Source organism: Lissotriton vulgaris, chromosome 2_1 (genome assembly GCF_964263255.1).
Source record: "Lissotriton vulgaris chromosome 2_1, aLisVul1.2, whole genome shotgun sequence".
NCBI lineage: Eukaryota > Metazoa > Chordata > Amphibia > Caudata > Salamandridae > Lissotriton > Lissotriton vulgaris.
Window position 1 is genome coordinate 1,938,944,688 of NC_141687.1, and position 24,712 is coordinate 1,938,969,399.

Sequence of the window (24,712 nt, forward strand, 5' to 3'; positions counted from 1 at the left end):
CCTGCAACAAGGACTCATCCCAGATTCCCTCAAGATTGGGCAAGTCACGCCTATACTCAAGAAACCCACAGCTGACCCGGCCGACCTAAACAACTATCGTCCTATCACCAATATCACCACTCTAGCAAAACTGTTAGAAAAATGCGTACAACTCCAACTGACAAAACACATTGAGCAGTTTGACCTCCTCAACTCTCACCAATCCGGATTCAGAGCAAAGCATAGCACGGAAACGGCCATGACACACATAATAGATGATGCCCTCCAAATCCTTGATCACAATGAGTCTTGCCTCCTCATCCTTCTTGACCTCTCTTCAGCATTTGATACGGTCAAACACGAGAATCTATTGGAGTTCCTAAATACCAGAATGGGCATATCCGGGACGGTTCTCAAATGGTTCACGTCCTTTCTGCACAACCGTTCTCAGAGGTTCAAGATCAACAACGCACTGTCCTCGCCTGTGCCAGTAACACTGGGCGTTCCGCAAGGTTCCTCCCTATCCCCCACATTGTTCAACCTCATCATGGAACCACTCACCACATTGCTTCAATCCTCTAAGGTACAGTTCCATATGTACGCCGATGACACTCAGCTCTACCTCAAGCTTCAATCCCCTGAAGACATCAAACTGTTGAATGCCACACTAAGAAACACCCAAGCTTGGCTGGCCGACAATCACCTCAAACTAAATGCTCTGAAAACTGAGTTCCTTCTGATCTCTCCTCCTGCGAAAAAGGCTATCACCCAAACCTGGCTCAATCATTTAACCGCACTCAATGTCCAACCCACCATCGTGGACTCAGCGAAATCCCTTGGCATCACACTGGACTGCAATCTCGACATGCAGCAGCATATTAGCATAGCAACTAAAGGAACCAACTTCCAAATCAACACGCTGAGAAAACTCAAACCCTTCCTTCCACCCAAGGACTTCCAAACTGTGGTACAAGCCTTAGTCATTCCTCGCATAGACTACGGAATTGTGGCTCTCAGCGGGCTCCCCCTGACAACAACGGCTCCCCTAAGAGCCTCCCTGAACGCGGCCGCGAGACTCATCACCGGCTCAAGAAAACACTCGCATATATCCCCTGACTTAAAAGCCCTGAACTGGCTGCCTATTGAAGCCAGAATTCAGTTGAAAATTGCCTGTATGACACACTCTGCCGTACACCACAAGGCACCCAACTACCTCTCTCATAAGCTGACCATATCAGGAGGCTCAAGATCCAACAGAAGCACAAACACTCTCCTCCTGAAACCACGGAGATTCCGGAAGGAAAAAACATACAAACGCTCCTTCTCTGGAATGGAACCTAGGATCTGGAATGCACTCCCGCCAGAAACCAGGCTTATCCCGTCCACTATACTCTTCAAGAAAGAGGTGAAGGCCATCCTTATGGCGAAATACACCTGAACACTATTGATACTGGAACAATGACAGAATTTGGCTCCCTCATTATCGGCTGTCTGAATACTTACCTTTGTACACTAGGACTTGAGTGCCTCAATAACCTGCAATGCACCCACTACTGACTACTGCTCTGCCTTCAACATTGTGTTTATTCACCCTCTGGGGTGCTATAATCTTATCCGTTTAGACATTGTATTGTTTCCATATTATTGTTTCTTGATTGTTATTACTCTGTATACTCGTGTATGATTGATACCCTACTTTTTGCAACTCACTGTCTACGGAATCTTATATTGATTTAGGAGTCTTGTTTATCCTACCTACTGTTTCTGTAAAGCGCTCTGATATCTGCAAAGATCTTGTTCGCGCTATATAAAACTTTAAATAAATAAATAAAATTAACCTCAGTGAATTGACATCCCATAGTAATAACCTCCTTCCGCCTCCTGAGGATGTCCAATATCTTACAAGCCATACCCTAGCTCCATAGACAACATTCTAGACTCAGTTGCACCCGTACAACTCAAAAGAATGTCAACTGAAGACTCTAAACCATGGTACAATGGTAGCCTTAATAATGAAAGACATAATTTTAGAGAAGCTGAATGAAAGTGAAGATCCTCACCTTCGCTTGAACGCCTCAAACATTTAAGATCACTTTGGAACTCATATTACAAAAGCACTGGGAACTCAAAAGCAGATTTCTACAGAAAATAACTAGAATGAGCAAGAAACAGACCGAAAAAGCTATTTGAGCTCATTAAACTTCAATCAACTGACCTATCCAGCCCTCCCTCAGTTGGATCCAGCCTGCAACCACATTGTGAAGAATTTGCCTCCTTCTACCTTGAAAAGATGGAAATTATAAAATCAGATTTTTAGAGGGCTCTGGAACACTATCTCCTTGTATCTCACTCCAGCCCCTCAACTTCCCAAGTTGCGATACCCTCAAGTCTACTGGAGCAATTCCTTAAAAACAACACTTCATGGAACTCCTTCAAAACAATTGAAGTAATTTCAATTCTAAAAACTCTAGCAGATCTGAAACTATCAAACTATCAAACTGCCCCACTACCCCCCAACCTCATCAATGAGTTCAAACTTTTGATTCTCCTACTTTGGATCAAAATTTTTAATGCCTCTTTACTTCCAAGTACAATCCCTGATTGCCTAAAGGCTGGGCAGGATACCCCTATTCTAAAGCAACCTATTGTTCATCTTACGGATCAAAGTAACTTACGCCCCATCTCAAGTATTCAGACTCTGCTGAAGCTCCTTGAAAAATGTGTACACATCAAACTCTGTAACCACATAGAGCAATTCCATCTTCTCGACCAATTCCTATCCAGCTTCGGGACAGGGCACAGCACCAAATCGTTACTAGTGGACGATGCACTAAAAATGTTGGATCAAAGGAATCATGCCTCCTTGACCTTTATTCAGCTTTCGATACAGTTAAGCATGACTACCTACTAGACTTTCTGGAACACATGATGGGACTCTCAGAGACAGTCCTAAACTGGTTCATCTCCTTTCTCCAAAACAGATTAAAAAATCAAGGTTAATCAGTACATGTCTAAGTCCATCTCTGCCACCCAAGGGGACCTCTCATCTGCTCTCTTTCACGTGTTCACGGAGCCACTAACATCAATTCTAAGTTCATCCAACAACCACTATCACATGTATGCTGATGACACCCAATTAAACCTGAAAGTCAACTCCCCTGAAGACATCAAATCCCGCAACCAACTTGACCCTAAAAAAAAAGAAAATGGCTTACATGCAACCACCTCAAACTTAGCACTCTTAAATTGGAATTCCTCCTAATCGTCCATCCCAAACAATCACCCGTCATTAATGACTGGATGAAGCAACTAACAGCCTTCAACTGCCTAACTCAAGTAATTGACTCACTAGGAATTATTTTTGACAGAATGATAACATGCAGAACCCGGCAGCAAGAAAACCCCATGGTTCACCGACAAACTCAAGGGCTCCAAGAAGAACTGCTGAGCCCTCAGGAAAGCCTGGCGCAGAGACCCTACACCAGACAACATGACCACCCTCAAGCTCGCCACTCGTAAACACCACCAACTGATCCACGCCACCAAGAAAACGGCATTCAAGAAACGACTGGACAACAACGCACACAACAGCAAGGAACTCTTCAACATCGTCAAAGAGCTCTCCAACCCCAACGCCCGAAACAACGACATCACCCTATCACAAGACCTCTGCAACTCCCTCGCCTCCTACTTCCACACCAAGATCGCAGACATACACTACAGCTTCAGCATACAACTAACGCTCCCCATGACCGCACCAACGCCCCCTACCACCACCATCGCACCTGGACCCCGATCAGCACAGAAGACACCATCCACACGATGAACTCCATCCTCTCCGGATCTCCAACCGACCCCTGCCCTCACCAAGTCTTCAACAAGGCCGACGCGGTCATCGTACCCCATCTGCGGGACATCATCAACACTTCCTTCGACACCGCTACCTTCCCGGAGAGCTGGAAGCACGCCGAACTCAGTGCTCTATTGAAGAAACCATCAGCGGACCCCACCGAACTCAAAAACTACCGCCCCATCTCGCTCCTCCCATTTCCGGCCAGAGTCATCGAGAAGACCGTCAACAAGCAGCTGGCCGCCTTTCTTGAGACGAACGGATCCCTCGACCTCTCGCAGTCTGGCTTCCGGGCCAACCACAGCACCAAGACTGCCCTCATTGCAGCCCCGGACGACATTCGAGCCCTGCTCGACAACGGAGAAACAGCGGCCCTCATCCTCCTGGACCTCTCCGCGGCATTCGACACTGTGTGCTACCGCACCCTAGTGCAGCGCCTCAGCAACGTCGGAATCCAGGAGAAGGCACTAGAATGGATCATCTCCTTCCTCGCCGGAAGGATACAGAGAGTCCGCATTCCCCCGTTCAGATCAGAAGCCACCGAAGTCATCTGTGGCGTTCCTCAAGGCTCCTCGCTCAGGCCCACCCTCTTCAATGTCTACATGAGCCCCCTCGCGGCCATCGCACGCCAACACAACCTCAACATCATCTCCTACGCCGACGACACCCAGCTGATCCTCTCCCTCACCAACGACCCCGCCATCGCCAGAGCCAACCTACACGAAGGGATAACAGACGTAGCCAAGTGGATGATGAACAGCCGCCTGAAACTGAAATCAGACAAGACAGAAGTCCTCATCCTGGGCTCCTCGCCCTCCGCCTGAGACGACTCCTGGTGGCCCCCCGCCCTGGGCAGCGCACCCAAACCAACAGTCCTCATCCTGGACTCCTCCCCCTCCATGACCAGACAAGTCAACGCCGTCTCCTCGTCGTGCTTCAACATCCTGCGCATGCTACGTAAGATCTTCCGGTGGATCCCCATCGAGACCAGGAAGACAGTCACCCAGGCCCTCGTGACCAGCCGACTGGACTACGGCAACTCCCTCTATGCCGGAACCACTGCCAAACTCCAGAAGAGACTCCAGCGGATTCAGAACGCCTCAGCGAGAATCATCCTCGACATCCCCCGACACAGCCACATCTCTGGACACCTGAGAGACCTGCACTGGCTCCCGGTCAACAAGAGAATCACCTTCCGTCTCCTCACCCACTCACACAAAGCCCTTCACAACCAAGGCCCAAGATACCTCAACAGCCGCCTCAACTTCTACACTCCCACACGCCAGCTTTGATCGACCAACCACGCCCTCGCCGCCATCCCCCGCATCCGGAGAGCCACCACAGGAGGAAGGACCTTCTCCTACCTGGCCGCCAAGACTTGGAACTCCCTCCCGACCCACCTCCGCCTGACCCAAGACCACCTCACCTTCAGGAAGCAGCTCAAGACCTGGCTGTTCGAGCAGTAGCGGACCCCCCCTATCCAAGCACCTTGAGACCCTCCGGGTGAGTAATGCGCTATATAAATGCTTTGATTGATTGATTGATTGATAATAGTGCTGCCACCAAAGGGGTGAACCTCCAAATGAACATCTTAAGGAGGCTAAAAACCTTCCTATCCCCCAAGGACTTCAACTTCGCCCTTTATGCTCTAGTGATTCCCAAGCTGCACTACGGAAGGCCAACCCTAGCAGCTTGCCCAAATCCACAAGTGCTCCCATAAGAGCAAACCCTCAACTCTGCGGAAAGTCTCATCACTGTTTCGAAAAGAAACCGCCATATCACCCCTGATTTGAAATTCCTCAAATGACTCCCCTACGAAGCAAAAATTCAGCTGAAAATTGCGTGCTAGACCCACAAATCCCTACACTTCAACACCCCAAGTTATCTGGCTCAGAAAATTGAACGCTCTGGGAACATCAGATCTTCTAGAAGCTCCTGCACTTTACTGCTGAAGTCTCAGAGATTTTCCAAAATGAAAATCTTCAATAGAGCCTTCTCTGGCATTGCCCCGAGAATTTGGAACCCCAACCCCCTCCCTCTCCCCGAATATAGACTGAATCCCTCAACAGCATCTTTCAAGAAAGCAGTTAAGTTACTACTCGGGAACAAATTTCTGCTCTTGGTTCTTTGAACACTTCTCTCTGAGCCCACCTGGACCGGTCATCTTCTTTCATGATACGGCTTGCTTGTTATATTACTTTTTTGACTTTTCCGTCCTATCATGAACTCGATCCCATCCTCTCTGAGATTCTGTCATATTATGTTTCTTTCTCAATATTTATATTAATTGTATTTGTCTCTGTTCTGAACAAGTGTAAAGCGCTCTGATACCCACGAAGATCATGTTCATTCGATATAACATTTTCAAAATAAGTAAATTATAGTGACACTGCACATTCACTGAGAAATTAAATAGTAGTGTCACAGTGTACAGAGCCAAAGGTCAGAAAATGTGGGGGAAATTATGTAATTTCACTCACAAACAAGAAATTTGAGGAAATGCCAGTATGAACTAGAGAAGACCTGTTAGCATTCTTATCAAACAAGCTTAGTCTGATTTCAACAGATATAATTTTTTATGAAGATGGCAACCCAGAGTAAAAATCAGGAATTTTTAGGAACTGGTTATAATCCGGATTTCAGTATCGGATGATATTCAATTATATATGTAGAGGAACTTTTAAAGGGCAAATCTAGCTGCAAAGAAACCAAGACCTGAAGATGCAAAGAAGGAGAGATACAAAAGATATGGAATAAAATAAAATGTGCTCAAAAGCAGTATCCTAAATGAAAGTTTATGTCTATCAACCCCTGCCAGGAAATAAATTATGTACAGAATATAATTGTTGCCAATTTTGAGTATTAAAATATTTGGAGAATTAGGGCGATTTAGGAGCTGTCAAATGCTTTACCTAGAAGCCCTGACCTTGGATTAGTACGCCATGAACTTAAGGGTGCAATGCATAAGAGAGCAAAGCCTTAATTACAAGAGGGCCTGATATTGCTGTTGCTATAAGTTGTGAGGAGTTTACCACACCCAGCAGATGGGGGTAACAATATATCCTGTTACCCTATATTGCAGTTGAAAATAGAAAAAATAATGCACATAATATTTTTAGGGGTGGGTTTAATTAAAATACTTGTTTTAAACATTTTAAAACTATAGTCAGAGTTATTTAGAATGCAACTGTTGGAAAGAGGAGTATAATTGGTGATTAGTAGTGATTTACCACCAGTAAGCAAGCCACAAACACAATAAGAGGGGGAGCCAAGGTCTCAATAAATTATTCCCTTGCTCAACTCAGGTAGCTGGCAATGAGCAGACAGGTGTAATTTGGGAGGCAGGTGTGCAAAGCATTAAAAAACACCAATACATTAAATAATTAAGACACAACACACAATAAAAATCCAACTCCAATTTATAAAAATAGTTTTAATGAACAAATAGACATCAAAATGAGAAAACATCCAATATAGGCAACAAGAAATATTAATTTTAAATAATAAAAATATTCTAGCGCTTAAAACCATATAGTCACACATTGGGACATCTGGTCTCACCTGACTGGGACAAAGTCAAAGTTTGAGGCCTACCACAATGGAGTCCTGGTCGGATACACTAAGAGGGAGACCTTGGTCTAACTTAGGACTTAGTAACTTTTCTAAATCATTTTTCTCTCAACCTCTAAAGGTCTCTTCCAGCATGCGATTTAGCTGAAACCTCGTCAATTACTTCTCCGTGAGGCCTCGGTCAAATCAAGGAAGTCTGGAGCTCTGGAGCTTTCAGTGGGACAAACCTTAAATCCAAGTCGGGTCACGGTTGAAGATAGTAGGCTTGACTTTTGACATAAAATCAGTCACCTTATGAAGCTTTTTCAAAAAAAGTTCCCAAACTTGACCAACTTCTGGAACTTCTCCCAGAAGGTCTCATTGAGCATTCAAAGTGTCCAAAACACAAATCCAAAGGGCTGAAAGTTTCTAGACTGTCCTTGGGTTGTCTAGACTATAATTCCTGCAATGCACCTGGCCAAATCCTCAAAAATCCACAGGACAGAGTTTAGGATGGTGAATCTTGGTGGAGATGATGCAGGTGGGCTCTGTTAACCTGTTGTGTGTAGGGACTCCACCCCTCAATCCACTTTAAGGATTAAGGAGTGGACTCCTTGCATGGGACTGTAGTACCAGATTGTGCAACAGGTTCATTTCTGTCCTTTGGGTACAGATGTAGATTACAGCAAGGCAACCCTTCTTCTCCTTGTTGTTTCAGGAAGCAGATTTCAGGAGCAATGCAGCTCTCCCGTATTTATGAACAGTTTTTGGGCGTCAAGCAGTTGGGCACACCCGACCAATGCGATACGGGTGCCACAATGTGTATAACCACTTCCTCCAAAGTGTGGCATATTATTGTCCCACAAAGCAATATTCAATCAAAAACCAACATGGAGAAAGTCTCTCCTTTGGGTTAGATCTGGCTAAGCCACCCCTGATGTGGCTATGTTTCACTAATACACCACCTCAAACCCCCTGACTAATCTTAGTAATACAGATTCTGTGTTGCTGTGGGTGCAAGATGTGGGGTTAGCCTGTGCTAGTCCCAAACTGTTATTCTGCCTTTGAAGACCAGTCTGGCTCCCCCATCCTCTTCCTGCCTTTTGGATTCTGCAGCTAAAGTTCTCTAGTCACAGGAAATGCATTGTCTATTCTGAGAGGATACTTCACACCTCATCAAGCAGCTCTGGCTCAGCCTGGGAAAGGCTTGTCAATCGGGAGAGGGCAGCTGGAAAGATGAATTTTGGCTCTCAGAAAAGAAAGTTGAATAACTTATTTTCTGTAATAGAGTTTTATAAATCTAGTTCAGTCAATCTAGTTAAGTAGTTGGATTGATCGTTAATATTAATTCGATGCCTTGACGTATATTTTAGGTGGATCTTATCAATATTTACACTTAAATAAAATATCTTAATGTTAGCTTATGAAGTAAAGAAGTGTCCCTTAGTTAAAACAAATGGACCTCTGATAGGGTCCAACAGGTTGTGATGTTTAACAATTACCCTTTTAGGGCAAAAGCACCTACCACACAGGACAAACTCACTAATATGATGGGGAATAACAACAGGTTAGGAAAATATTTTGACAATGTCAACAGCGTCAAGAAAAATACTTATATAGGTCTTAACAGAACCATCAATCATTATTTGTACCACAGTATATAAAGAATGTCTTCACTGGTTTGTTGTTTAACAGTAAAACATACATATGTTTATTGTGTTGCATACAGTTATTCAAACAGTTAGCAGTAAATCAATACATGCATAGATTTAAAAAATCACATTATTGAACACATAATACAACAAAATGTTAAAAAATATACAATAGGTTTTTAAATTGTTCGTGAGAACAAGTGTCGACGCGGCGTTTCTTTTTTTGGCAATAAGCACCTTCTTCAGGACAGTTTCTCCGCTAAACATACTCCGGGTTCTCTCTGATTACTTAGCAATGTGACATCCTGATGTGGGCGCAGACAAATTAAAAAAGTCACCTCCTTCTATAATTGAGGGTGCTTTGCAATAAACAGTTTCTTAATTCTGTTACCCAGACTCGTACACTGTCCAGGAGGAGCTACCGAATTTGCTTCTGATAATAATTTTCACTTTTCAATCACAATTTGTGAACAAATCGCTGCAGTCATGGACCTGCTTCGCTTTGTTCGTCGATGTTGCAGTTTTCGTGGGTTGACCTCGCGATTAATACACGGTTGGTTTAAAAATTGTCGGCCTCCCTGCTCCTCCACTGACAGCGTATTGGGGTTCTAAGTGTATCACCCTCTGTTAAGACCTATATAAGAATTTTTCTTGATGCTGTTGACATTGTCAAAATATTTTCCTAACCTGATATTAGTCCCCATCATATTAGTGAGTTTGTCCTGTGTGGTAGGTGCTTTTGCCCTAAAAGGCTAATTGTTAAACATCACAACCTGTTGGACCCTATCAGAGGTCCATTTGTTTTAACTAAGGGACACTTCCTGTCTTTATTTCTATCTCCCCTGGTCCCTGACCAGTTAACAAAGGGGGGCTCCTTTAATTTTTCTTGTTCCCAGCTTATGTAGTCATTCACTGTAATAAGGAAAAACTGAAGTGGCAGTTTTTCCCTCAGCAGGGCTTATCAAATATCCATTATAACGTCCCTGCTACAAATATCCATTATAATGTCCCTGCTTAGATTTACAAAGCAACCTACCCCTTGGGCACTTAGGGAAGACCTTAGGAGTGACATATGTAAAAAAAGGTACTTTGAGACTTTGGAAGTACCTTCAAATCCAAAGTTGAATTTGCTTATACATTAAAGGTAAAGGCAGCCTGAAAGGCAGCACTGCCTTTAAATTGACAACAGAGACTACAGTAGTGCACACTTAAGTGCATTAGGTCTAGTGGGTCTCTAAACCTACATGCCTATTATGTAGTAGGCTGTCAGTACCAATTGAAATTACACATAATTTGCACATCTTTATCATTGGAGTACTTGCCCTGGACCTGATAAGAAAGGTGACTTTCTCACACAGCCCCCGGGATGAAAGGTGATGGGTAACTAACCTACACCTTGGTAGTCCACATCAGTGAAGTGGATAATCCTGGGAAGTCCATCTGCATTGGCAAGGGCAGTCCCAGGCCTGTGTTCCACTGTGAAGTCCTTTCCCTGTAGGATGTAGGAAAATGGACCACATCAGCAGTTTAGGATCCCCTCCCCCATATGCATGAGCCATTAGAGAGGTCTGTAGTCAGTTTGAACATGGAAGTGAGTGCTAAACAGATATGGCCTCAACTTCTTTAGGGACCAGATCACAGCAAAGGCTTAATTCTCAATGCCACTCCGTCTTTGTTCTCTGGGGAGAAGATGCCTAATGATGAAGGCAACTGGAGTAACAAGGCCCTCTTCATTTACTTGTGCCAATACTACCTCACTCCCTTGTTCTGGAGCATCTGTCTGAACCACAACTTCCTTTGTGCAGTCAGTGGCAAGCAGCATTTGTGCAAACAATAAAGCCTCTTTCAGAACGTCAAAGGCCTTCTGACACTCTGGGGTCCAAATAACTTTCTTGGGCATCTAATAATAGGAGAGTTCTGTCAAGGGACTCATATGGTCCCATAGTTCTGAACAAACCATCTATAGTACCCAGTAAGGACAAGGAATGCCCTAACCTGAATGTTTGTTGTAGGAGCTGCCCAATCAACAATAGTTTGTATCCTGGGCTGGAGAGATTGTAAACGGCCTCCACTTACAGGGTGGCCCAGGTACACCACTGAAATCTGCCCTATTTGCCACTTACTGGCCTTAATATTCAGGAGTCTTAAAGGGGGTAATGAGTGTGTTTAGCACCAATTCTTAATGTCCTTAGGCTCAATCCTTGCTCATATAGTCAGAGTCAGAAGTCCACATTGTGAAGAAAAGTTGCTCTTTATTAATTTAGATAAAAATATGAACAGCCGACACGTGTTTCGCCCCTGTGGCAATTTGCACCAGGGCTTTTTCAAGGCTATTTACAATATAGTTTGTTCTTTACAGTTCTTCATAATTTGTGCTAGTTTCCAAAACAGAATCCGGTTTTTCAAAATGTGAATTTGTGAGGGTACAATCCCTAAAATGCGTCGTCGGCAGCCTGCTGGATATTCCTTCCGCTTTCGCGTTCTTAATATTCAGGAGTGCCTGCTGCTGGGCCTGAATCCCTTCTTTCAGGTGGGACAAGTGATCCTTCCAGGTGGAACTGTACACAGCTATATCATCAAGATAAGTTGCTCTGATGCACTAACCCAGACAGGACCCTGTTCAACAATGTTTGGAAGGCATCAGGGGCATTCTCTAATCCATAGGGCATTACTTTGAATTGGAAATGGACCTCTGATGAGGAGAATGCTGACCTCTCCTTGGCTCCTTCGGTGAGGGCAATCTGCCAGTAGCCTCTGATCAAATCAAATGTACTCAGTTACTTAGCAGCCCCTAACCTATCAAGGACCTCATCAGCTCTAGGTATAGGGTCTGTATCAGCCTAAGTGACCATAATATGTCCTCTGTGTTCCCCACAGAACCTTAACTCCTTGTTTTAACTCTGGGGATTAGGTTTGGACACCAGCACCACTGGGCTGGCCCATAGACTGTCAGAGGACTCAATTAAACACTATTACAGAATCTTAGCTTTCTTAGCCTTGATGCATCTCTGACATAGCCAGTTAACTTGTACAGTTTGTTTTTGACAGGTAGGATGTTACCAGTGAAAATATTGTGGGTATGCCAAGTGGTGATACCTGGGGTCAAAGAGAACAGATCAGCAAACTGCCCCAGCACCTGCTTGCAGTATGTGGGGCTGGTCTGTTAACTTGGGATAGAGTACAACTCCTTCCACTGATCCATCCTGCATATTGCGGGTGAGGAGGTCTGGCAATGACTAAGTCTCTTCTTCTCCTCCCTCCTCTGTGACCATCAGCATGGTCATGTCAGCCCTGTCATGGTGGTGTTTCAATGGAGGTGATGGCTATGGGCAGATCCCACATGCTCCGCAGCTGAGCACTGGGCCCCCACTACCCATGTCCGAGGCTCATTCATGATCAAATTACATGCCGAGCAACAGAGAGTTTGTTCGCTGGATCAAAGTGCAGGCGACTTTGACTGTTCTGGGCTTTAAGGCCTATTTTTTTTTCGGCCTGGCCTGGTGGATTTCGGCGCTGAGAAGTTAATGGAAGTTGGGACCTGGAGACTAACTTTTTAAGGCTTTAGTGGGGTTTTCTATAGCTCCTGCAAGGCACCCTGGTCGGTGCGGGATGTATGTTTTGAGGCTTCACAAATTATTGAAGCAGTCTGTTTTTCAAGAATCTACAGCTCTGGAATGCCTACTCTAGATTTGAAGATCTAAAAGTGCTGCAGAATGTCAACTTGGCCAAAACAATTCACTGGATCTCAAGCAGCGACGGAACAACGGGTTTCCAACCGGGATGGTAAGTGCTTCTTTTTTTCTTTTCCCCTCTTTTCAGACTGAGGTATTTTTGTGAAGCACTAATTTTACCGTTCGACTGGAGTCGCTGTAGGGGTCCATAACTGCTGAAAAACTATGAGGAATTACTCCTAAGCATCAGGTGCCCTGGCCAAACCGGAGGCTGCAGCACTGACTCAAAGAGTTAAAAAACGCAGCGGGCAAGCAGCACCTCGGGCCAATCATGCCTCTCTATTGTGCAAGAAATTCATGATGAATACAAATACAGGCTCAGACACAGGAGAAAATAAGGATAATTTGACATCGCCAGAGGCAATCAGATATCTGGTGGATATATACGCTCTGAAATCTAAGCAAAAGACTGGTGAAGTTACAACAGCACCACTGCTAAATCATAAATTACAGTCAGAACAGCACACAGGCCTTATCAAGGAATATCCTTTGCTTCAGAAAGCTAAGACTACAATTGTTAGACATTATAGATGTCTCTCAAAGAGGAAGTTCACTAAATCCACCTTTGCTACTTTCTTCTCATATATCAGATGTGCAGGAAATCTCAAAACATCTCCACAAAGCCCCAAGTGGCAGCAGCTTTCAGGTTTCTGCAGCCAAAAGATTTGGATACACAAGCAGCGGGTCAGAAGGAGATAGAACACAGCATTAGGTTTGCCAACAGCTTACTGAAGTCCCCTAACTTCAGCTGGAAGTCAAGGGAATGTTGAATCTTATTTTGCACGAGATAAGGGAATTGAAGATCTCTCATGCATCAAAAACCGCTGCCCTTAATGCCAGGCTGAATAAAATTGAAGAAGCAATAGCGCAGCTTCACAAGAGAGTAAAGGAGGCTGAATGTAGGATCTCAGAGCTAGAAGATCAGCTCACCACGATCCAGAAAGAAATCATCCAATTTCCTAAACTGCAGGCATTGCTAGTAAACAAGATTGAAGAACTAAAAATGTATTCACACCACTCCAATCTTCTTATAGTTGGAGTTCCTGAGGGCTGCGAGGGCTGGGAGTGCCAACAAACACTTCCTTGGGGGAGACATTTATTAAATTGCATTTTCTGCCAAATTTATCAGGTGATCTAAAATTAATAAGAGGTCATGGAGTTCTAGCACACCGTTCTGACACATCGAAATTCCCACAGACAATCCATGTCAATTTTGGGGATTATTGAAACAAAAAGCTGGGTCTGTCAAAGGCAATACAACAGAGACAGTGTTCTTCACCAGAATTACCCTTGTGCTGGATTTTTTCAGATTTATCAGCTGCTGCAACTAGCCGCAGAAAAGACTTTGTCATTATGCTCCATCTATATAAAGCACAGGGGGTGCAGGAAAGCAATGCCCAGAAGTCAAAATGTAATGTTCTCTCAAAAGGACAGAAGCATCTGTTTTCGAAGGTTTCTGAAGCTCAGGAGTTTTTGCATCAGATTTCCAAAACATAGTCTCTTTTTTTCCCTTTTTGGACGGGACTGAAGGGGAATGGATGGTGAAAGGATGCAAGGGTGCAAGGCTATGGCACCATTCTTAGATAGGTTTTCACTGCTAGGGGTATGGTGGTCTCTCCCCCTTTTATTAGAGGTGTAATTACGTTTCGGGGATATGGGAGGGCACTTAGGGGTTTTAGAGGGAAGGCAGTTACAGTAGAGTGGGTGCATTTGAAAAAAAAGCAGATATATTTAGGGCAGAAAGCCTTCGTAAAAGTTGATAGCTATGGGCTCAGTGGCAGACATGGTGCCAAATGTCATAAGAAGGGTGCTAAATGCTGTAAAGCAAAGCTTCTAGGATTTTTGTTTTTAATAATTTTTATTAGAACAGTAAAATAGTAAAGCAAACATTTCACATATCGATTTACATAACATATCGCATGACCATGAAAGAAAAACAAAACAATTTTTAAGGAAGCATGTTCAACAATTTATACAAAGCATTTCATATTATGTTTGCAAAAAGCAATTGATAAAAAAATCTGATTCTCAATAAAAAAATTAAAAAAAATAAAGTGGAAAGTGCAAATATAGAAAGTATCATGTGCCTATTTTTTTAGTTTTATATTTATTAATATTCTTTTTATAAGAAAATACCCTGATTTCTTTAAAGTGCTATGTGCATATAGTGCTTATATATTAACTAATTTATAATCATCAAGCGTGGGCAGTGAATCCATAAGGAGAGAAAGAGCGCCATATACCTTTGAATCTTACTACCGCTCCTATACGTTTGGCATAGGCCTCTTCACATTTTTACGTCCTAATCATTTTATTAAACCAATGATCGATGCTAGGTTGTTAGCTGGTTCTCCACTTTTGCAGAACAAGTGATCTAACAACTGCAATGGCTATTAATATAAAATATTGCGTATTTTTTTTAAAGCATTTCACTGCTGCTGAATACCAAATAACACCAACATGGCTGATGGACAGATTTCCAAACATAAAATTATGGATATTTCCTCAAAACGCGAACACAAAACAATTAGAAGAGGGTCCGAGGGTAGGTTTAATGACCTAAACTAGATAATTCAACATTTTAACAACAACAGTATCTAGAGGTCACATAAAATCCTCGCCTGTGGACACAAGCCCCAACAGAATACAAGCAAAAATACCTAGAACAATATACCATATGGCGAAGAACTCAAACAATGGGCAATTGTTCCCATCAGTAACCATGTGATACCGCCCTTTTTGACATCATTTGGGTTCTCCTTGCCCAGGAGACAAGACAAAACAACATAGCCTAATGATGTATTTCTAGGACTATGTATGATGTTAAATAAATGTGTCAATAAACAATAAGGGTAATATATCCAAAGGAATGTCAAGTTTTGTGTTTACTGAATAAGCAGTGTGATAAGTGAATCAAAACAATAAGTGTGAGTGTATGGATAAAATTGGATCAGATGAGTAGATTATAAAATTTATTGATATCTCTCAAAGGCCCAAATGTTAAAAAAATAGTGAAAATACAGATTTAACAAAATATCTGTCAGCAATATCGGTCGACATGTTTCAGCATTTGGATGGAATAGTTCCACTGCTTTCTTCAGGACCTGTTGTAAACTACTGCTTATGAAGTGAGATAAAAACAATCACCTGTAATTACAGGTTTCGTGATCAACCACATACTATTTGTAGTGGTGATGGCGCTTCACCCCACCTGGCTGCAGCTCAGGTTGATAGGAGCACCGCTCTTTCCGTCGGTGTCTCCGCACTATCGTCTGTGCTGACTGGGGAGGCCTCAAAACCCCTCTTCCAGAAACATTGTAATTCATTGCATTAAAAAAATATGTAACCATCCCCCTCCCCCCTCTCTGTTACACCAAAAATATTTATTTGGGCAAGTTGAAAACATTTTAGACAGTTTCAAAGGAGTAAAATTTAATAACCATCTAGATAAAAAAATTAATTATTTTAAATGTGGCACCTCTAAGAGCTTTATTCTCAAATTCATTAAGCTGAGTCCATTCTTTAGTATTAAACCTACAGCCTGTCTCTGAATGAATTTTTTGCAGTTCTTTTATCAGGACCTCTTCTGAATTGGCTTTTTGATTAAGTAGCTGATACCAGCAGCCAACCCCTACCATTTTATTTACTATATACCTGACAATTGGCCTTTTTGTCTCATCTAGTCTCCTCTAGAATTGCATAATTGTAAAAGAAAATTAGATATTTGTGCAAAGCTCAAGGCCAATGCAGTATTTGGTGTGGTGTCCTGAAAAGATACCATTTCCCAAGTAATTAAGGAATCAAGATTATAAAAAAACTGGTGATAGCCTAATTCTTGCCAGTCCTGAAAAAAACTACTAGAAAGTTTAAGACCTCCTACTTCCCCATCCTGTATTGAGATATAAATGATCTTATAACACGTTTTTTTAGGGAGTTTTGCCAGACGTAAAAAAGCTGGAAGTCTGATGGCACTTTCATCCAGCATATGCACCCACATTTTTTTACCCAATTAGGAAAATAGATTAAGTAAAGAAGCCTGAAAATATGTTAAAAAATGTGGAAGTGCGATTCCTCCTGAATTTTCATCAAGTTGCAACATAGAGAGCTTAACCCTAGGTTGTTTATTATTCCAAATAAACTTCCTTATTAATTGATCGAGTTCCTTAAAATATTAACTCAGGATTTTCAAAGGCAGATCAGTAAACAAAAATAAAAATAATGGAAATACCGTCATTTTAGCCATTGAAACCACTAAAGACAGTTGCAACAACGACCAGTTAACAGATAGCTTTTTGACTTTCGAAAGCAGACTAACATAATTCAGAGAAAATAATTGCCCAAAATCATTAGTGACATAAATTCCCAAATATCTAATTGGGTGCATAGGTTTTAGATAGATGGCAGATGGCAAAATCCAAAGAAGTTGTGTTAAATGCTAAAATTTCAGTTTTTGCATGATTGACTTTATATCCTCCAACTTGTGCAAAATTCTGAATTTCATCTAATACATTCTGTATGTTATCTGTCCCTGCATTCAGAGATCAAATAAAATCGTCTGCATATAACTTAATTTTTGACATTCTATCTATAGGAGAGACTATACCTATGTTTTTCCGGATCTTCTCGGCTAGGGGTTCAATAAATAGTGATAATAGGAGAGAGAACAATAGGCATAGCTGATGGGTACCTCATTTGATAGTAACCTTTCCATTTACTGAGCCATTAATCATTATTGTAGCTTCTGCTCCTCCATATATTCTTATTAACATCTGTATAAATTGAGGAAAACAAAACTTTGATTAAATACAAAAAAACGCACTCCAATCCACCAAATCAAAAGTTTTTTCAGCGTCCATCATCATAATCACTGCCTCTCTCTGGTTAGTAGAAAAGTAATCTATGGGCTGCAATAAATAATAAGTATTTGATGCCATTAAACGTCCAGGGATAAAACCGTTTTGATCATTATGAACCAGCTGTTGTGCACAGGATGCTATCTTTTTTGCCCAAATTTTCATTAGAAGCTTATAATCTATATTTAACTGACTGATAGGCCGATAGGAGCTTGGGTCGGCAGGGTCCTCATCCTTTTTAAGAAAAACTATTACTACCAAGTCCTTGAAACTTTTAGGGGTATCGATGCCATCTTTAATTCCATTAAACAAATGTACTATTAAAAGAAGCAATTCAGTCTGAAATATATTATACATTTCTACGGGCATCCCGTCTGCTACACAAGCTTTGCCATTCACCATACTTTTTAATACTTCCTGCCTCATCTACCGCCTGCGTTTCTCCATAAATATGCATAAAATATTAATTAAACACCTCGCCGATACTCTGCTTATCCTCTACTAGGAGACCAGTTACAGGGTTTTTTTATTTGGGAGATTAATTGTGCAGCTATTTGTGTTTTCGTAGACCAAGCCAGAAATCTACCAATCTGCTAACTTTCCTCATATAATTTTTGTTGGTAAGCCTTACTTCCTGCAATTTCCTCTGTTAGGAATAAATCTTTCAGATTTTCCATTGCTATAGCTAACCCTTGTTGCTGTGCTTTTATTATGGGTGCTGAGGAATCTGTAAGGGTTATCTTTCGTCTAGCATCCTACACCGCGGTTTGAAGTACGGTGATCTTATGTCTCCGTAGCATATTGATTCTTGCTTTATAAGAGATAACCTGGCCTCTAAAGGTGGCTTTAAAGGCCTCCCATTTCGAAAATAAAGGAGCCGTATTTAGAATGTTTTGAAAAAACTCCTTGATAAACCGTCTAGTTTCTGTTAGCCAGGTCATATCTCGTAAAAGAGTTTTAGCAAATTGCCATCTATGCCTGTGTTTCAGTTTCTTATTTAATAACATAGAAAAAGAGACTAGAGAGTGATTTGAAAATTAGTTAGTTACTATTTTTACTGGGCCCGCAACAGCTGCTTCATCAACTAAGAAATAATCCAAACGCGAGTCTGATCTGATCTTCCAGAATAGCAAGTGTATTGCGAGAGGGTGGGATTAGCTAGTCTCCAAGGATCCACTAGCAGAAAATCTTTTTTTAGGCTATTAATTTTTTTTTTAGTTTTAGATATTAGTTGACGCCTTGCTTTATTTGATGAATCCAAGGTTAGATTATTCTAAATAAAGTTAAAATCACCGCCTAAAACTACAAGACCTTCCATACTTATTACTAATTGATAAATTTGGACAAGTGCTCCGGTATCGTCCTCGATTGGATCATAATAATTTACCAAATTCAGCAATATATCTTACAGTTTAACCTTTACCCACAGCCAGATACCTTTCCCATCTCGCTGGATATCTTTGACTTGCCAATCCAGTGTATTCGTAAGTAGAATCCCCACCCTTCAAACAGCTAAATTGGCAGAGGAAAAAAAAAAGCCTGTGAATACTTTTTAGGAAATACTATTTTTGGGTCATCAGATCTAAAATGAGTTTCCTGTAAAAACACAATCTCAGGAGAGAGTGACGTAACCCAATTTAAAAAGGCAGCTCTTTTACGTGGATTAAGTAATCCATCAATATTACAAGATACAATTTCACATTCTGCATTTAAACATTTTATTTGTAAAGTTGAATAATCACTATTATCATGGCCTGCATTAAAATTAAGTAAACCTGTTAAATCGAGTACACATTTTTCTTTTCCTGTTAATTTTTTCCTGCATTTAAACATTCCCCCCAAATTCCCCCTCTTATCCTCAACCCCCCCTCTAGAGAGGTGTACCACCACACTAACCACCTCTCGTTGCCCCCTACTATTTTTTGGTTGGCATGGATCTGGACCCGAGGTGACCACTCCCCGACCCCGGCATAGGGATGTAGACAACAAAGTGAGAGAGAAAACAAACAAACAAAATCCCCAGTTAGATACATTCATAGATACACTTAATAAGTGAGGAACCATTCCTTAGTCCGCCAGGTCACTGTTCACTGTGACTTCAAAAGTTCCTCCTTAAGGAGATCTTGTGCTTCTTCTAAATTAGCAAACATATGAAATTTCCCGTTGACAAGGACACGCAATTTTGTGCTGTTGAGCAATTGACGCCTGTGCGCCTTGAGCTTTGAATAAAAACAGCAACTTGACAAATTCTTTATGTGTGAGAGCTGCTGCTGCTGACATCTCAGGAAAGATTCTGCAACTGGAAGTTTTGTTGACTGGAAATTGCCTTTGTTGTATTGCTTTAGACAGGACCCTCTCCTTTATACGATAGTCCGCAAAGTTGAATAAGATGGTACGGGGGCCACTCGTGCCTGGCAAAGGATGGAACGGAACTCTATGAGCCCTGGTGATGGTAATATCCCCACTGAATTCGGGGAGAACCTTTTCCCTAAAAAAGGATTCCACCCATTCTGGTGCCTGGGCTCCCTCCATTCTCTCGGGAACTCCCACTATACGCAGGTTAGAGCCACAAGAATGATTTTCGAGCTTCTCAAGCTTGTTTTCTAATGAGCTCCTGTCTTTAGTCACTTTTTGGTGTAAGCTGTTTCTGTTAGATCATCTGGTAGATTGACTAAGAGAGTTTCAGGGACTGCGTCTATAATAACACACAACTTGGTTTAAAATCACAAAGACAGCTAGGAAACACTCCCTCCCTGAACACAGCTCACCTCCTCCGCCTCCAGTTCCCCGGCATGTCCTCGACTTCCCCTACAGCAAGAGCCACAGCAGCTGCACAGGTGCAGTCCCTGGTCTCGAGTTCTTATGGCATCCAGCGATCTAGGTGCAGCCTGTGCATACAAAGCTGGCGCTGCTCTCAAGGTATGCCGCCAGCTGCACCCCTTGCAAATGGGCGTAAAGGGCAGCCGATGCCTAGCTTAGTAGAGGGAGAGATAGCAACAGCAACACAGCCTTAGTACCGCAACAGCGGCAGCTACACACACAAGAGCTTCAATCAATTAGCAGGTTTCTCAATATATGCAAATTACAAGGAATTGGAAACTGGTATAGAACACTAAAGGAGGTTTTCTAAAAGAGAGAGCTAACACACTTTTTTTCAAGGGTACTATAAACAACACGATGCCAGCTATCAATGAGTGAGTGGACACTAATGGCAAAGTTAGGTGATAAATCTTTACGGGTAGCCAACTGTAAAATAATTGAAAACGAAGAGAGTGTCCTGGAGGACTATTCCAGCTTAATTCATCTATAAATTAAGCTGAATAAAGCTGGAGAACTTTAGACATGTTGGTCTACGTTTCATATTAATTGTACATGGAATAGTCCTCCAGGACACTCTCTTGGTTTTCCATTATACAGTGGTCCAGTCCAGGTTTAGGGCCCAAGTCTTGCTTGTTTAAAATATAAAAGAATGGCATTCATGTCAAGATAGCTCCCATATTATACTCCATTAATTCCTCCCAAAATGTTTCCAGCATTTTCCAAAAACTGCTTTTGGTTTCAACATTTAGGGGAAGGGGGATGGCTTCATACATTTTTACATGTCCACACCGTACAAATTTTTGGCGGCAAGCGTTTCAGGATATAAGTAACGTCATTGGATGTGCAGTGCCACTGCATCTGAATTTGGTGCTAATTGGTGTCTCAAAAAGAAGCCAACAATTAACAAAGGGTCAACAATATTTTATTTTTGTAGCATTGCTGATTGCACTTGCTTTGATTCTCCAGAATTGGCTAACTAGGAAGCATCCTACAAAATTGCAATGGAAAGATAAAATTACTCACACTATGAAGTTTGAAGGGGCCTGTGCAAAGCAAGTAGGGCGGCATGAAAGATATAAAGCAATAAGGCAATTCTGGGAGTAAGGTGAGGAGGTAACAATGAATCGGTTATGCTATGCTAGGTGTATGGTGGACTCTTTTTCAAAATGTTTTTCAAAAATAATGTGATAAAACTGGCTTTTTGAGTGTTACTTCTGATCTGACAGTTTTCTCAGTGCACCCAAAGATAGATTACTTACTAGAAGCACTAACGCACTTCATATGAAGGCATTGTATTCATACTATTTTTTGTATGATTTATTATTCAAGAATTGTGATTTATCTGTTATATCAGCTCAATAATTATTTTTTAATGATGGCATTTCAATCTATTGACATGCAGGACCCTATGAGGGTTCCTTTGGGTGTAAATGTATATAAGGCAGGCAACCTCACTCTTCTTTTCAATGATTGGATGGTGCCTAGTCCACTTGTCCTGGAGGGCCCTATGAGCTACAGGCTCTAATACCCACACCAATTGTCCTGGAGTTTATTCAGGCATGACTGCCTTTTGATCATACCATTGTTTCATGAGCTCCTTGTTGGCTTCCAGTTTCCTGTTTGCCTTGTACATATACTCTGCCATGCATGAGTGCAGGCATAACACATAATCAAGCACATTGTTTATGGCTTCCTTGACAGGCTTTTCCCAAGACTCTCTCACCAGGTGCAGGGGCCCACTCACAGGGAACCCAAGCAACAACTCAAAGGGGCTAAAGCCAACCCTTTTTTGTTGGACCTCCATGTGGGTAAACAGTAGGCATGGGAGGAGAACATCCCTTCTCCTCCTTAGTTTGTTAGACAAACCATTGATCATGCCCTTAAGGGTCTTATTGAACCTTTCCAGCAGACCATTAGTCTTGGGATGATATGAGGTGGTGAGCTTGTAGGTAACACCTATTCATCCCACTTCGCCTTCAGATAGCTAGACATAATGTGTGCCTGTATCTGAAACCAGCTATGTTTGAGAAACCCACTCGGGTGAATTTAACTAGGGCCCTAGCCACTGAAGTATCAGTGACTGTCCTGAGGGGCATTTCTTCAGGAAATCTTGTGGCATGGACACTACCACCAAGATATACTTGTTCCCTGATGCTGTTGGTGGTTCTAACAGGACCTACAATGTCTACCCCCACCCTCTCAAAGTGCGTTCCAACCACTGACAGTATATCAAGGGAGTCTTTGGCTTGCTCCCTGTCTTGTCACTGGCCTGAAAAGTGACACTAGAGTTACAGAACTCCTTTACCTTTTCAGCCACATGGGGCCAGTAAAAATAGTTCACCAAATGGTTCCAAGTTTTGTTCTGCCCCAAATGACCTGTCAAGGGGATGTCATGATGTAAGGTCAGGAGGAGTTCTCTGTAGTTCTGAGGAACTACCAAACTCCTGGGTTGAACACCAGATGTAAGTATTGTCTTACCACTAGGTATAAGGCCACAAGCACAATATCAGGGTCAGTCAGGGTCTCAATAAATGATTCCATTGTTCAACCCTTGGTAGCTGGTAACAGACAGGAAGGCATAAATTAGGAGACAGGTGTGAAAAGCATTTAAAAACACCAATACAATAAATAAGTAAGACACATGACACAATAAAAATCCAATTTAAATAAATAGATTACATGAATAGGTAGACACCAAAATTACAAAAATCCAATGTAGGGAAGCAGAGACATGCATTCTCAAAGAATAAACACTTTCTAGTGACTAAAACACACCACTTGGGACATCTGGTCATGCTTGACCAGGACAAATTCAAACTTTGAGTCCAACCTCAGTGGAGCCCTGGTCAGATATACTAAGCAGGAGGCCTCTGTCAAAATTTTACCTTGAGACTTCAGACTTAGAAACCTTTCTGGAGGATGTTTCACTTGACATCAAGCGGTCCGCTCTAGCAGTCCAATTTCGATGTGACATTGTCAGATTGCTTCTACGTGAGGCCCCAGTTAAGTCCTGGAAGTCTGGTGTTCTATTAAAGTAAAAAAAAAAAAAGAAACAGAGCGCGGTTTCCTTGAAGCTGGTGCCATGCTCACTATTAAAGTTTTAATTAGAAAATTAAGCATATAAGTTTATAAAAAACATATATTTTTTAAAAAGGTGAAAGAAAGCATGGTATCCCTGAAGAGGATGCCTCCTTTTTCTTAAAAGTAATTTTTAAAAAAGCCTTGCCATTTTCCCATGAGTGCTGTGGGTCTAGGGGAAAGCTGCTTTTAAACTTAGAGCGATTCAGAAAAGGGAGTGGTGATGAACAGAGTGTCTGAATTAAGCAGACCACTCTTACCCAGTCCAAAGATCAGGGCTTGATCCATCACCATTATTTATCTCACTGCACCATCCCAGCTCAGAACCTGGCTATATGCAAATCAGTCTGTCCCTGGCCCAGTGCATCATGGGAACAGGGCAGACTAAACTACCAAGCCAATTCTTCACCAAAAAGGAGACAAGCTACCGGGGACCGGTTTCTGGCATTTCAGCCGTCTTCGGCCCGGCTTGCTTGAATCCTAATGGTGCAGTGAGAAAGGGACTCATGTCTGAGTATACCCTGCCACACCTATAGTGGCCAAAAACGATTCAGAAAAGGGGGTGGTGATGAACAGAGTGTCTGAATTAAGCAGACCACTCTTACCCAGTCCAAAGATCAGGGCTTGATCCATCACCGTTATTTATCTCACTGCATCATCCCAGCTCATGTCTGAGTATACCCTGCCACACCTATAGTGGCCAAAAACGATTCAGAAAACTTAAACTTAGAGCAGCACCATTTCAGAGAGTGGGCAGGTAGTTGCAGGGTGGGGGAGGGCCTAGGTGGGGGGTAGTAAACACCGGAATATGGATGATTGCAGGAATTAAATGAATAAAATGAATTTCGTTGCACGCCCTGCATTGCAAAATGCGAAGCAGCGCACGCTACGAAATTTGGCTGATGAAAATGCCATCTTATTATCATACAGTCTGTAGAGAAAAGACAGGGACTATTGACCAGGTATTTCACCTCTTGCTTCTCTATTGGAAAGTTGTAGCTATTGGTCAGGGCAGTCTGTACTTAGTTTTTATTGACCTGAAGACTGCTTTTGATCTATTTCCCAGACAGAAGCTATGGGAAGTGCTTAAAGGCATGGGAATCCTACCCCCAATCCTTAACCTGGTCATTTGATTACATGAAAATAACTTTGCCGGGATAAGATGGGGCATGCAGGGGCAACTTATAGATCGCATCTCTT